The sequence below is a fragment of the Pinus tabuliformis genome, chromosome 1_1, assembly GCF_031772625.1.
Source record: "Pinus tabuliformis cultivar Carrire ecotype Pingquan chromosome 1_1, CPIR1, whole genome shotgun sequence".
NCBI classification, from domain to species: Eukaryota; Viridiplantae; Streptophyta; class Pinopsida; order Pinales; family Pinaceae; genus Pinus; species Pinus tabuliformis.
The window spans coordinates 428061854-428075732 of NC_142297.1; positions in this window are offsets into that span (position 1 = coordinate 428061854).

A 13879-nucleotide genomic window follows, 5' to 3' on the forward strand; every position below is an offset into this window, starting at 1 on the left:
TCGGCGGTCGTTACTTCGGTATCCATGGCTTCTTCAGGTGCTTCCATAGTGCGATTCCACAATTCTCTCAACTTCTAAGGTAACTGCTCAAGCAACGAATTCGCCTTCAGAAGATTGAACAAGTCTGGGTTCATGAATGTCTGGGTGTGCAACAACTTAGTTCTCAAATTTCCAAGTTTTGTTTGCTGGAAAACACTTTGTAATTTATAGTGCCTTTTGAATTTTAATTCAACCTTTCCCCCCAAATCCAGTCCATTAATGCTCAATTGGCAGCAGATTTTCAAGAATCTAGCCCATAAAGTTCACCTTAAATCCCTACTTCCCACTCCGTTTGGTCTCAAACCAAGCATCACATCATGAATAGTGACTGTAACTATTAATTTCCAGCCGACCTCCATGGTAGCGTAGCTACCCTTGTGCTGTCATGGACCCTGTGACACTTCACTAATGTGCACAGTCCTCACATTGTGCAGCTCCCAGGGAGATTAGTTTGTAGTCCCATACCTTGTTTCAGCTGTCTGGAGCACTAAGACTGTGCTTTTGTCAGCTAGTCAGATGTCCAAGCCGCCTGTGTATGGCTTCAAACAACTGCCATTGACTTTTCCTAGGAACCATAGAAAATTTTAGGGGCGAATGTTTGCCCTTTGGCGAAATTAAGGGGTTTTAAATTTTTTGTGGGCAAATACTTTGTATCATAGTACATTTTTACAAATCACCTCAAATAGCCCACCTTATTTTAAGGGAGAGGGTAAAAAAGGTAAATTTAGCCCTTGAAATTAGGAGTTACAACCTTCCATTCACCCATTTTCAAGAATAGGTTTTATTTAAGTGAATCCATTCGCCCATTTTCAAGAATAGGTTTTATTTAAGTGAATCGCGAAAGGCCCAAATACCATATTTATAAAAGAGGTATGGTAAATTAATAAAAATATAAATAAATGACAGGTATGGTAAATAAATAAAACATTTTTTATATTTACTCCATAAGTCACCTTATATACATGCAAAGGTGTAAACAAATAAAAATATAAGTAAAGTGGAGGTATGGTAAATAAATAAAATGTCTTTTTATACTCACTCAAAAGGTATGGTAAATAAATAAAAATATAAATAAACTAGACGCATGGTAAATAAATAAAACCTCTTTTTATATTTAGTCCATAACCCTCATTCTATTTATGAAGGCTCAAGAAAGAGGTTTTATTTAAGTGAATCCTATGGGCCAAATACCATATTTGTAAAAGAGGTATGGTAAATTAATAATAATATAAATAAATGTGAGGTATGGTAAACAAATAAAATATTTTTTTATATTTACTCCATAAGTCACCTTATATTTACGAACACTCAAAAAATTAGGTGAAACCTATGGGCAAAATACTATGGGACAAATACCATAGACTAAATTGTTATTAGTACCATGCAAAAAAACATTATTAACCCTAATATCAGTATTAATAAAAATAAAAATGGCACATGGTATTGACCCATGGTATTCACCAAAATGGCACATGGTATTGACCCATGGTATTCACCTGGAATGTAGCCTATTTAAATGGGGGAATTAAATGAGCATAGATCCATCTTTACTCTGGATCTACTAACCCCCGAGAGGTATCAAATATCATGATATGCAAACTAGCACAGACTGAAAAAATATTTGATCCCATCAAGAGTAAAAATGGATGTTGTAATTTAATGTATGTTAAACATTTTAGCTTGGTTAAAATAAAAAATAAAATAAAAATCAACTATTAATTTTATTAATTTTTATAAATTACTAATAGTAATTTTTAAGCTCCAGGTTTATGATAACCCATGGTATTGACCCATGGTAATACCATGGTATTCATGTGAGCATAGACTATTTAAAGGGGAAATTCTATCATCTTAGATCCATCTTAATTCTGGGTCTACCAAGTGCTCAGAGGGATAAATAGATTTCATCCCCCTAAGAGTGGTAGATATGGGGATATAGGTTGGTTTTTATGATAATGAAGATATTAAATAGACTTAGGAAATTATATTGTAAAAACATCTTAAGGTGAATGCTTAAAGCATAGACACTGGACAAGTATATGTGTATACTTCTGTTTTAAATTGAAACAAATCTAGGGCTAAAAGGAATGGATTGATTGCACTAGTCATCCTTCTATAACTTTCCAGCATATGCCGGAGTAAACAGATTGTAATTTGGGTAATTTTTCTAATTTCAAACAGGAACATACTTGTGTATTGGCAGGGTGGTTACGAGGTCCCTAGAAGTGATGAATTTGAATTTTTCTTGGTTTTATATATAGTATGTGGTTTTTCTCATGCTTTCTGTGAATGGCACGGGTGAATTTTATCCTACACCCACTAGGTTATCGATATGTAATTTCGGTAATTTTGATTTCAAAAGATATTTTAAAGAAATGCAATGATTTCATTTGTGTATTCAATAAACACAAGATTTTATAATTGAGTAAAATATTCGCCATGCCTGGTGAGAGATTCGCCAAAAAATTATATATACATATCATATTATTGATAAAATCGCCTTCCATTTTTCCTATATACCATGGAGATTCGCCCATTTATTATATATGTAAATTTAAGGGGGGTTCTTAAAATTTTCCCTACTAGGAACAGTTCTACATTTAACTTTACCAACTACGTTGCGCCACCATCTGTGATCTCCTTAACAACATACGGCCCCAGCCAATGCACTCTGAGCTTCCCATGGAATTTATCAAACTTATTATTAGACAAAAACACCAAATCATTCACCTTAAAGGTGTGCAACTTAATATATCAATCGTGCCATGATTTTTTGTGTTGCTTTTGTACCTGCTGGTCAAATCCAGCCAAATTTTTTTCTTGTTAGAGCTCCTCCAACTACGCAAGCCTCTCCTCTAGGGCTACACGATTCACTATACCTATGAGCACGGCTATGCACAGACTAGGTGCAATGTATTCCATAGGCATCATGGATTCCACTCCATAGACAAGCCTAAAAGGTGTCTATCCTGTCAGTTTCTTGCATGTCATCCTATAAGCCCATAATACTGTAGGTACGTGCAGGTCCCAATAACTTTGCTACGGATTGCATACCATGGTCGGTGTGCTGCATGCCTTGTTAAACGCTTCCACGTGTAGAACCTTCTACGTGAATTTTCTCCCTACATAATGTCTTCCCAACATTAAGAGCCATTTGCACATTTTTCCCCCAAACACATGCTTATTGACCTTGCATTTCAGCGTAGAGTACATGTGTATCTGGGTAGGTTGTTTTCCATATGCCTACACCCACTTGGCCAGATGCGTGCGTGGATCAACACGTCCATTGTACTTGTCCGTCAGTCGCACCCTAGGCTTCCCAAATCGTGTGGACATCATTCTCCTACATTTGCACCAGTCGTCAAAGCTTCCTTTGTGTGTACCCTGCCATCTCACAGGTGTAGCGCGTAGTACCCAGTCCAAGGTCTGGAAGTGTTGCTTTTCTGGCACCTCCCTTTCTAATTTATCAAAGAAGGTATCTACCTCACTTAAACCATCATAAGTACGTAGATGTCTTACTTCTGTTGATACGAAGTGCAGTGACCTTGCCATCACATTACAGTTCAGCAAAGTTACTTCATGTAACCAATTCTACCATTTCTCTATCTCCTCATCAGAATCTGAGGTACAGGAGCTCTCGCACTCCCATGAAATCTGCCCATCTATGGTGGGATTCACCTAGTCTTGCTCTCGGGCTGTTATCTTGTAGATGCAGTCCAAATCATCATCACTTTCATAGTCGTACACCGGTTTCGTATAGCGTGATCCTTGAGCAGGGTCCAGGGGTATAATTACACGTAGTGATTTATTCTAAAAAATCATCTTGCACTTCTTTAGATTAATCACCCTATTCATGCCAGTGACCCAACCAATTCCTAAGAGTGCGAGGTAGGGATTGCTATCATCAAAAATCTCTATCACTTCAAAGTCTTCCTGTATGCTCGCTCCCTCAATATCCATAGTTATTCCCTACAATCACCCCATGGGTATTATTTTCTATTGGTTCACCATTTGCAGTTGAATTGGGGACAATTATAGCCCAAGTCTCCCCATTTTCTCCCATGTCTATTTTGGCAGAACATTCGCATCTGATCCTAAATCCAGGACGACTTGATCCATCTCATATTATTTGATTTGCATGGTCAGTCTCATATCAATTCGCATTCTTGTCTTCTGCTTTCCGATCATCCATATTACACATGGTTATCCTGGCGTGGTCCCAGCGCATCTGTTGATGATTTCTTGTAGCCATTTCACTGCCTTACTATCTTCATAGATGTTTCCAAGAACGTTGTGAGAATAGATGGGTCCATCTCCGACTCCGCTTTATCTTTGCCTCTTGAAGTGGAGGCATCAACGAAGCTCTTCTTAGCTTCCATGACAGTTTCTCGAGTTTGCTCCAAATCAAACTTCGCTTCTTTTGTCAGAGCTTTGCGAACCCAAGTAATATCTTCTTGCTATTTTCCTTTGTCATCTCCCATCACGATTCCACTTTGGAGCACAATGTTCACATTTTGATCTTCCTCGCATGGCTCAAACCTCATCATCTGCAGGTTCTGAGTTGGGGGAGGTGGTAGCTCTCCTTTGTCGTGTATCCTCACTATGAACGTAGGAGAATCTTCTCTCTCATTATCAAACAATGTGCAATACAAACACAACAGGCGCATTGGATTTGTACAATCGTGGGCATAATGTCTGTTAGGCCCCTATACTACTGGTGTAACCCCTTATTGTTATTAGTACAACCCACTTATTATATTGATGTACCCATGTAGTGTCCATATTGTTACTATTGTGCCACATAGAAGCCCACTATTGTTATTGTTGTGCCCTACAATATTATTGTTATGTAGGCTTTGATTGTATTGGGACCACTTAGACTCCTATATATAGAAAGGAGGTATTTTCATTTGTATCATCCAAGAATTGTTCATTTATGTAATGTAAAGGAGGTTGCCCCCTTGAAGAGGCTGAATTCTAAGGCGTGGATCTCTCTTTTCTATCTTTTTGTGAGCTAGTTTCATAACATTTGGTATCAGAGCTTTGGATTCTAGGGTTTCGCTGCTCCAAACAGGTCATCGTGGCATTTTCGCTATAACTTTTTTTCTGTGACGTTTCAGAAGTCTCAAAAAAAACCCATTTGAGAAGAATTGGCGCTGAACCTTGGGTCCGAATTTCAGATCTTTTCGCACGATATTTTCGGAGATATGATCTGCGGAAGTTGGTATTTTTGCAGACTCCTGAATTACACTCAAAACAGGTGACCTGGGGAAAATCGTCATAACTTTCTTTCTGAGCATCGGATTGAAATTTCGTAAGAAGTTACAGAAAGAGGACGGACTGTAGTTTCTGTTTATATATTTTTTAGAGTCAAAGGTTGAAACAGTGACACGTGTAACTTCATACAAGTTCGATCTACTGAACTAGTCTATAATCAGGTCACTGCGGGAGATTGTGCATAACTTTTTCTTGGAGAATCCAATTTGGATCAGACTTGTCGAATTAGAAAGAGGACACAGAGGGCTACTATAGGTCAGAAGTTCAGAACTTAAAGATCCTAAAGTACAGAGTTACAGTTGTTTCAAGGTAGAGCTCCTAAAATCAAGAAAAAGCAAGATGAGGAAGTTTGATGGCAAGGATCCGGTAAATTGGATACTTCAGATGGAGCAATATTTTGATATACATGGTGTTCAACTGTTACAAAAGGTATGTATTGCATCTTCATATTTAGAACCAGATCAATTTTTATGGTACAAAGGGCTTTGTTCTCGTAAAAAACTTGTTACGTGGTCAATTTTCACGGAGGAAATGATAACACATTATGAGGATACAAAGAGCAACACCTTCTTTAGAGCAACACCAAAACAATTGGAAAGAGTAAAAGGTCTTTGTGACATAATGGAAAGCAAAATTATGGAAACCAGGAAGCGTACTCCTCACAACTATAAAGATGAAAGTGTTGTTTCTCCTAGCCTTCCACAACCTACAAGGGTTACACCACAACAATTGGAAGAAAAAAGAGAAAAAGGGCTTTGTTACAATTGTGATAGCAAATGCACTAAAGGTCATAAGTGTGCTGAGAAGAAGTTATTTTACATAGAATATGAAGAGGAGGAAGAAAAGGATCAAGAAACATCAAAAGAAGAAGATATACGCCAGGACCCCATCCCAGAGAAAGAAGAAATGAATAAGACCATATCTTGTAAAGCATTGGCAAGAATTACCACTCCTCAAACTCTCAAGATAGAAGGACATATCAAGAAGAAAAAGGTGCAAGAAGTGAAAGATCACATCGAGAAAGAAGAAATGAATCCAACCATATCTTGTAATTCATTGTTCGAAATTACCACTCCTCAAACTATCAAGATAGAAGGACATATAAAGAAGAAAAATGTTCAAGTAGTGAAAGATCACATCGAGCATCAAGAAATGAATCCGACCACATCTTGTAAAGGATTGGAAGAAATTACCACTCCTCAAACTCTAGAGATAGAAGGACATATCAAGAAGAAAAGGGTTCAAGCAGTGAAGGATCACATCGAGCATCAACAACAAGTTCTCCAACTTTTAAAGGATAACGCCACTTCAGTGCAAAATCAAACGAAACAACAGGTAGATCAACATCGTAGTGAAAAATATTTTGATGTAGGTGATTGGGTATTTTTACTGCTACATCTCAAGCAAGCTATTTATGAGAAGGAAATGTTGGCAATACTACATGCACTTAAAAAATGGCGACCTTACCGAATGGGAAGACTCTTCAAGGATGAGGATGTGGAAGCATTGTTTTGTGCTATTTATATTATCCAACCAGAGTGGATAAATGAAGCAAGGGATGAATGGAAGAAGGATGAAGAAGTATGGCCACTTATTCAAAATTTGCAAAAGATCCCAATTCAAACATTATTGCCAGAAATTGAAGAGGAAAGAAAAATCATATTGGAACTAGGAGCAGTCACAGAAACAAGAACCCGACAGCTACGAAATCAATCAATTTCAGAGTATCTCATCAAGTGGAAGAACTTACCCGCTGAAGATTCCACATGGGAGGACAAGAATCTTATATAGAAGCATCAAGAACTACTCAAGCGTTGAGGACAACGCTTTTTGAAGGAGAGGGGCATGTTAGGCCCCTATACTACTAGTGTAACCCCTTATTGTTATTAGTACAACCCAATTATTATATTGATGTACCCATGTAGTGCCCATATTGTTACTATTGTGCCACATAGAAGCCCACTATTGTTATTGTTGTGCCCTACAATATTATTGTTATGTAGGCTTTGATTGTATTGGGACCACTTAGACTCCTATATATAGAAAGGAGGTATTTTCATTTGTATCATCCAAGAATTGTTCATTTATGTAATGTAAAGGAGGTTGCCCCCTCGAAGAGGCTGAATTCTAAGGCGTGGATCTCTCTTTTCTATCTTTTTGTGAGCTGGTTTCATAACAATGTCCAACCCCTCTGCAATTGTAGCATATCAACTATCCGTGAGCTTTTCCAGGGCCTCCTCTGCCTCGGCCTTGTCTGCACCCTTGAAATCATGTTTGTGTCATTCTTGAAGTTTGGTCAAGAGGCTACATTTTGGCCCAAACTTTGTAGGTGGGAGTTCTGTCCATCATTAACTCATAGCTTCTACAAATGTGTTCATCGTGTCCCACTGACCTACAAAAGTTTCAGAACAGCTATTGTAAATTTTGCATATACTTCTGTAACAAGTCACAGTTGTCTATGGCATGTTTTCCAGCTATTTGATAAATCACACAGCACAAAGTAGGCACCGCGCTAGATGCTTTTCACACTTCAATCCTTAAAGGCATCGGTCCTCCTCTTGTGAGGCAATTTGTGAAAACTAGGTAGTGGTCCTTGTAATGACCCTGATCCTTGCATTTTACGCAACATACCTCTTCACGCATTTCTGGTTGATCTGTCCTATCCTGTTTCAAACTCTGTATTTCAAGGCATAAATTCTTCAGCTGCGCGTGGATTTGTTGAATTATGAATTTATGATCCTACATTAAGGTCTCAGCAGCCTCATCGCAATCTCTAAGGCCTTTTCCTGAGTCGTTATCTTCTGCTGTGATAGCGCACTCCTTAAATGTAGCATTAGTGAAGCTACAAACCACTCGCGATGATGTCCATCTGTCAGATTCATATTAGCTTTGTGAATTGTACATTTCAGCCTCTGATCCAGCTCCCAAGGAGTCTTGTTGGTAGCATTTTTATGTCCTTGAATCCAATGATCAACTATGCTTTAGACATCGGCCTGCTAAATTCTTTATTTAGCTCTGTTTGGATATCCACGATTCCCGTAGTTGGATTATCATTGGAGTACTTAATATACAAGGCCAGCACACGATCTTGTAGGACGCTAACCAGTGTCGCTTTCTTTATATTGTCATCTGTAATTCCTTGCGCTTCTCATACAGTCCTCAAAACAAACCAAAATTGGTCTGGATCCTCATTTCCTAATCCTTTGAACACATGAAACTTCAATGTGCTTGCAATATTGAATCGCAGTGGTGGTGGAGGTGGTACAGTGAAGATGGAGGTGATGGTGGTGAAGCTGGTGCCAGTGTGGGTGGTGGTGGTATTCGCGGAATTCTTTGGCTTATCAGATGGATCGCACTTTACATAGAGACCTTCGTGAGCTCTTCCTCATTCCCTTGAGGAGGTGAAATCATGGGGCTATTTTATGTACCCTTATTTCCTTCTTTCCTATAAGCTTTTCCACACTTTTCCACTTTGCGTAGCCTCGAACATCAAGGTAACTCCATAACCCTCTTTTCGTACAATATCATTTTAATCCAAGTATTCAAAGACTTTACGTACTTACCTCGCGGTCCTTTGAAAAAGCTCACACTACCTCACTATAGCTGATCGAGGTGTTGACCGTGAACTCAGTAATGAATCCTTCTATAATCTGATCGAGCCAATGATCAACGGTGCACATGATCTTATCCTTTGATCCTTCCAACCTTCGCACTAACTTTGGGGTCCACAGAATAGGGTCATTAAGTTTCCACCTTCCTTGGCTATCTGCTAGCTTCACGATCCACTCGTATAGCTGTGTAAGAAAGGACATGAAGAAGATTTCATGGATCTCCTTGTATAGGTAGCAATTTAACCACTCTTTTTTGTACAGTCATATGTTCATGTTCTCCTGTGCTGCGAACTCGTGAATTCTTCTATCTGACCAACATTCAGTGTCTTTCTTAGTTGGATTCCAATGATATGATATTAGACATCTTTATGCAAATTCATGTCCTGGCAATGGAACCATTTGTTGGCTTATGGGGGCCTGACCCAGGTACAGAGTTATTTAGCTAAACAAATCCCTACACTACTGGCGCTTTCGGCATCAACCCATGGAGCGCGGACTTAAGTCTCACTCGATGTAGTATGGGGGTATGCCGGAACCAAGTTTCTGCACCCTTGAGATGTATGTGATATCAATTTAGTCCAACTAGATCTGCCTTTACGTAGGTCGCTTTGCACACTATTTTAACCTCCAATACCTTCACGATCTATTATAATCGTCTTTCGTGCAACCCTAACTAGGGGCTGAGATTCTTTCGCTCTGCTATGGCAGTGACCTATGCTATTTCCCCAAGCTACACTGCGTATCTTACTTATCTTCTTAACATACATTACTTAACTTTGCGTAAACAAATATTCTATCTTGCGTTTACTTAATCAACACATTTATAAACATTCGTGCATCATATAAGCATTAAAAGTGCAATGTATATTAGAGTAAAAAATGGATACAATAGGCAATAAGTACACATAAATGGCAGGAAACTTCTTTTTATTAATACTTCCAACTATTACAGACTCGACTCGCCCTGTGCACTCATCTGCAGGGGTCCGTCCACTTAGTTGCGAACTACTAAGCCTTTGCGCAATCAGCTGCATAGCCTTCTCCTATTCTACGACCAAAAACTAGACTTTACTCCACAGATATGACTCAATTATTCATCTTTGACTATTCATTTTCTATATTATGAAACTACTTTGAGCCTCGCTCTATTTATACAATCCCATGGTCCGTGGACCATGGGTAGGTCTCTACAACCAACATTACAATAACAAAATTAAGGGTGGACAACCTTATGACTTTTTAACCAACTACGTGCTTCGTGCCCACAAAATGCAGAGTCTTTCCATTGGAATTACAATCTTTGACTAAAATTTCGGCTATAAGCCCCAAAACTTTCCTTGGGGGATGTCGCGCTCAACATATCCTAATTTATAACAATTGGTATCAAAGTGAGTTCCTTGAATAAAAATTTAACCAAGGGAAGGTAGATTTCTAGGGACCGTTGCTAAGTAGGGTTGTCTTACTAGAGATGGAGTGTCATTATTGAATGGATCAGGTTATGCACTTTCGAAGGTAAGGGCGAATTTTTATTTGATGCCTCTTGGTGTAGCTGTATGGTTTTTCATAGTAGATGGCAAGAAGAATTAACATAATGCATAAGATATGAAGAAAATATTGAGTGGGTTGAATGAATCAATTGTGAGAAGGTAATTCAATATGATTCTACAAAATAAATACTAGATAACATACACTATGTCTACGATGAAAAAAAACATGAAGAATTAAATAATATTGAAAATAATGACTTCTCAGGTAATGAATTAGATCTTGAATAGGATCCCCTTGACATGAATGCACATGTGGATGATTATCAAAAGAAAAAATTATATTTAGAGGATAAATCTTAAGGTTAAGAAGATGCAGAAGGAGTATAGTCAGGACGTAAACTACTATTTTCTTGTAATTTTAAAAGAATAGGTAATCCTACTCTTAAATGTTCAAATATAAATTAAAAAAATGATAATAATTAAAGAGAACATGAATTTGGCAGTGTATCGCCAGAGAAAAATAGGTAAAGTATTTACTCCTTAGAAAATGATTACTCATTGCAAGAGGGGTAGATATACATATAGTAGTGATGTGGAGGGGATTTTAATCATGATCTTGCTATATGAAGAATGTGTAAGAGTCATGATGTGATTCATTTGGGCTGTTGCCTCGGAACTTGGTTCGAACGAGCTATTGTATACCACGATGAAAGAAGTGATAGCGGTTGCAAATGGTTCAATGATCATGCCCCCATCAATCACTTTCCTGATGTTCATAGGGAGCTATGTTTTAGCTTGATGATGATTGGTTTGAGACATGACAAATGTAAACTGATGATGTGGAAACTGATGGTGTACATTTTTTTGATGATGATACTACATATAGAGGGCTCTATGATTTTTAGAGAAATATCACACTTGTGATGATGATGATAAATCCTTGAGAGCTACTATCATAGTAAATGATGATGGAAATCTCTCCTTGGTTGAGAGGAATATCCTCCTTGGTTGGGAGGGAGTGACATATATGTTTCTCTGGTTAATTTGTCATGCACTGGACCATAACTATCAACTTTAAGTGTTAGTTAAGGCCACAACGAGATAATGGCATCTACAGGATTGGGTAAGCATCTTAGACATATACTCCTTACAGATTTGGAATCCAAGATAGGATGAGTTCTTGTGACCAACATTCTTTGAGGATCTGACAGGGTATCCAAGAGAAGAGTTGTCAAAGAGGATTGATATTCTTTGAGGATTATAAATCCAAGATAAGAATAGTCCAAGACAGACATACCTAGTGAACATCCGGGTGAGGTATGTGAAATAAGAGGTAGTGCATGTCCCATGTAAATCCTTCGAAAATTGTTCTATGATCTATTGAGAGATAGAGCTTGTTAGTCAAGGCCTTGCTATGTTAACAATGATGGTACGTTGATCATAATGTTGATGCTTAAGATGGCTTAACTATATGACTCTTCTTACAATAATGTTCCAATTGAAGTAATGTCCTTCTACCTATTGTCAGTGATGAATACCTCCCTTGTTAAGATGGAGTGCTAAAAATGTAACTAGGTCTAGTCTTCATTTATTGTACTGGGTCATGACTAGATGTTGTACTTGTCAAAAGAAAACTTATTGATGTACTTTTCAAAAGGAAAAGTAAAAGAAATTATTTGTAAAAGAAAAATATTATATGGTAAGTTGTTTTCTTGAACATGTTGTTATGGTCCTAGGTCAAATCATCCAATGAGTGGTCTAGAGGTCTGGTTGACAATTCAAAGGTTTAGAGTTATGATGTACTAGCCCTTGGAGGTCTCATGTATCAAATAAGTAAAATTATTATTGTAAATGGTAATGTCTAGAATCCTCCAAGTTATTGGCGGGCCAACCAACTACAAGTTTTCCTACAAAGGTCCAATTCGTTGTTCATGGAAGCCTATATAAGGAGACTTATCCTCCTCATTTGAATTTACATCCATGAATGAAGAATTTATCTGATGCAATGAAACGAAGGAAGATATGTCCAATGAATTATTCTCTAAGAAGTGGATTAAAATGTTGGAGACCAATGAAAGAAGGAAGATGTGATTTTTTTTGCCATTATTCACAGGTACGAGTTCTTGGAGGAAGACCTAGGGTTTCTTTAATCTCATCTTTGCAAATAATTAATTTTGGGTTTTTTTGGCTCATCACCTGGTTTGGCTTGGGTAATGGTTTTGGAATTATTCATTGGAAATATTCTATAAGAATAATAAGATATTTTTATGGGTTTTCCCCTCTTGGGGTTTTTCCCTGGATTGGCACCTATGTCTAGTGTTCTTGTGTCTTCTTGATATTATTTTTTTCATTTATCTTTATGTTAATCAGAAATAAATAATGAAGTTAATATCCTAATCTAATGCACACAAAAATGTCAAATATATAAGCGAAATCAATTTAAAATAAGCTCGAGCTATACACCCTAGATTTCTCAATAGCTCTAAGGACTTGAAGGTGCCTAGGGAAATGTTTCCCCACATCTCCCTTTTTGGGAAATGTAAAATCTAAGAATATTGGATAATGATTGGTGGATATATTGTAGTTATTTGGTGTCATTCTCAGACCCTATAGTTGAGGTCATTTGCTACACTAACATAGATTCTCTAAGTTGACTTTTGATAGCATGTTGGGTCAATTGAAGGAAACTGTTTGTGAGAAATAGACATCCTTAGAGTTCTATATAAACCATATTTAAGCCATTATTAAACATAAGTGGGACCAAATGAACACACCTTTGCACATGGAAGCATATGCACTTGACCCAAATTTGTAAATGGTAAGGTCTAGTAGAATTCTTCCTATTGAGTATCCAAAAATCAAGAAGGGATTTCAACTTTCCATTACAAAAATGTACAATGCAGAAGAGGGTAGAACACTTAGGAAACAATGGATGCAAGTTGTAGGTCTCAATGGTTCCTTCAACAAGCCTAATGTGAGAGAATATCATAATGACTAAGGCCAAGAAGGTTCCATTGATTGGTGGACCATGCATAGGGATGACACTCCAAAGATCCAACATCTTGATATTCCCTTATTGGCTAAGATTATTTGTTCCTCTAAAGTAGAGAGGAATCATTCCCCACATAGCTTCATCTGGCTCTACCAAGAGTAATAAACTAGCCTATATGGGAGTAGAGAAGCTAGTTACAATGCACAGCTCCCTACCTCTTGTGCATAGGAAGACACCATATTATCAGACCAACAACACGATGGGATGTGGATAGAGAGGATGGTGCACAAATATAGGAGAAAGGATGGAAAAAATGAGCTACAATATGGTTTGGTTGGTGTGCCAATTTCTCATGAGAGTAAGTCTAAGTTAGATAGTGACACTCCCATTAATGATCCTCATAACTTAATGGAACAAGAAAACTCAAACGACTAATATAGCTAGTTTCTTCGCCTCCTAGTTTCTGTTGTAAT